The sequence below is a fragment of the Engraulis encrasicolus genome, chromosome 20, assembly GCF_034702125.1.
Source record: "Engraulis encrasicolus isolate BLACKSEA-1 chromosome 20, IST_EnEncr_1.0, whole genome shotgun sequence".
In the NCBI taxonomy this organism is placed as follows: Eukaryota; Metazoa; Chordata; class Actinopteri; order Clupeiformes; family Engraulidae; genus Engraulis; species Engraulis encrasicolus.
Genome location: NC_085876.1, coordinates 22,256,272 through 22,258,771, shown reverse-complemented (window position 1 = coordinate 22,258,771; position 2,500 = coordinate 22,256,272). Strand labels below are relative to the sequence as shown.

Below are 2,500 nucleotides of genomic sequence, written 5' to 3'. Positions count from 1 at the left end.
AACAAAACATCACCACAAAAAATCACCACCCTGGTAAGTTGGAGAGCAAGGGGACCTACTAGTTGAGCGAAAAATTATCCCCCTGGAGTGGCATTTAAGGGAGATACAGGGTTTTATGTCTCTCATAGGAATGAATGGGATTTGGCCATTTTTTGGTCTTTTTGGGTCCAACCTTGGCTCCAACTTGGCTTCAACAATGAAATAGAATTTTGGCCTCCATTCTATTTACTCTCAATGGTTACACTTTATTTCAATGATTCATTATTGCAGTGGATCTACCACATTAGGTACAGTGTGTAATAACCAGTGTAACAATATTAAATATATCATGTAATACCAGTGTAACACCATGTGCCCATTTTGTATTTACATCTAGGGTTAGGGTTAGGGTTGGTACATGGTATTATACAGGTATTACACGATAACACAAAAAGCAGGAAACTAGTAATCGAATGACACATCAGTGCCAACAACACACAGGGGTCGATAGTTATCCAAAAGACACATAAAAACCTTTCACACAACAAAAATAATAATCACTTGATGAAAAAAGGAGGCGCACACAAGACTTGTGTGAAAAATGTATATTGTAGCCGAACATTTACAACAGAAGTCAGAGGTTAAAACTGGAGCAACAGACGTTTCGGACCTAGTCCATTCTCAATGTCTCCTTTTTTCATTACCTCAAGTGATTACTACTTTTTTGGAGTGGACGCACCAAGCAATACACGGGTCTAAAGTGCGCAGACGCCAACCTAGTTGGTTTTTGTCACAACAAAAATAACACACATTTTGGGAAACAAGAACTGTTGTCCACAAGACAAAGCACAGCTGATATCCCTGTGCTTGTTGTTGGGTGGGATTGCGCTCTCTCTCTCTCTCTCTCTCTCTCTCTCTCTCTCTCTCTCTCTCTCTCTCTCTCTCTCTCTCTCTCTCTCTCTCTCTCTCTCTCTCTCTCTCTCACTCACGCACGCACGCGCGCTCGCACGCACACGGACACATACACAGACACACACACACAGAGACAGTGTAAATTCATTTCAGCAGTAGATTTGTCCAAAAGCATGGGTTGTGTCTCGGGCCACAGACTCAATTCCAATCCCATTTGAGCCGGGCCGCGCAGACACACTGCGTTGTCAGCGCCTGTTTCCATCTGCGGGTTCTCTTCTGATTCGTCTCGTCTCGTCTCTTCTCTTCTCTTCTCTTCTCTTCTCTTCTCTTCTCTTCTCTTCGTCTTCTCTTCTCTTCTGATTCCCCTCTTCTCTTCTCTTCTCTTCTCTTCTCTTCTCTTCTCTTCTCTTCTCTTCTCTTCTCTTCTCTTCTCTTCTCGAAAGCGATTCTCCCAGTTACAGTTTTTCTCGATTGCCTCCACACAAGTTCTGGTACTTCACACACAATTCTCGGAACATCTCCCTTTCCCAACTCCCCTAACCAATGTCACTGAACACTAAACACAATTCCTACTTAACACTCAAATTCCAGTTTTAAAACACACTCTTTTCACACCATTACACACAATTCTCTGGATTACACTCAATTTTCATAAAGAAAAACACTGGGTTTCTCATGGAACACACTGTCATTCACAACACTACAATCAACTGCAACTATGTTCACTTCCTCATCACATGGGCAAACTCTCTTCATACCGGTTTAAAATCTGAAATCATCACCCCATAAGGACACACATTGCATGTCATATTGATGAAAAATGAGTGGATGCAAGGAGAAAACCCATTTGTTTAGTTTTTGAACTCAAAAATATGTTATACAAGACATAACTTTCATGTGGTTACCCAATATTTTACAATACATTAGTGCAATTTTTAAATATTTTTAAAAATATTTAAAATATATACACGTCTGTGTCCTCCGAGTCTAAAAACAATATTTCAGTATTTTACTACAGAAAAATACCCTCTTTAGTAAGTAGAACACTGAAGAAAATAAGTTTGTACTGTGTTTCAAGTTGAGTATAGAGTTTTTTTTCACAGCAATAGGCTATACAGTAATGTAATGGTTGTTTTGTACTGCCAAATAGGCAGTGGGGTTTATCTTTGTGTTGTTTTTGTGAAAAAGACATACAAATCTTTCTGTTTCTGTTTGTGTGTTGTGGGAATGAAGTTTTTCCAACTTATGTCACAGTATCCATGAAATCCAGAACAAAAAAAGCCCAAGTTACTGGGAGAAATTAGTTTAACCCTGTGCCCAACAGTGTTTTAATGGGTCTGCAAATGTGTATTGTAGTGACTGTCTGTGTGTGTCATTTGACGACAAAATGAGGTTTTTAGAAGAGAGTACATTGTTTTGAGACAAGACGTGCATTTTTCAGAGGTAGTGAAGAGTTTGGCCCGTTGTGTGTGAGGTTTGGAGATTTGTGTGTAGAGTTTTGAGAATTCCGAAAATTGTGTGTAGGCAATCGAGAAAAACTGTAAAGCTCATATGTGTGACATGGGCACAGTGTACTCCCATCCCATCCCATCCTCACACGCACACACGA

The 2,500-nt window shown here is 40.0% G+C and overlaps 1 protein-coding gene across 1 annotated transcript in view; it reads right to left on the bottom strand.

Moving 5' to 3' along the window:
* The window catches only part of csmd3b (CUB and Sushi multiple domains 3b), an 810,903-nt gene that overhangs the window by 36,779 nt on the left and 771,624 nt on the right, over positions 1-2,500 (bottom strand). The gene's annotated exons all lie outside the window — the stretch shown is intronic.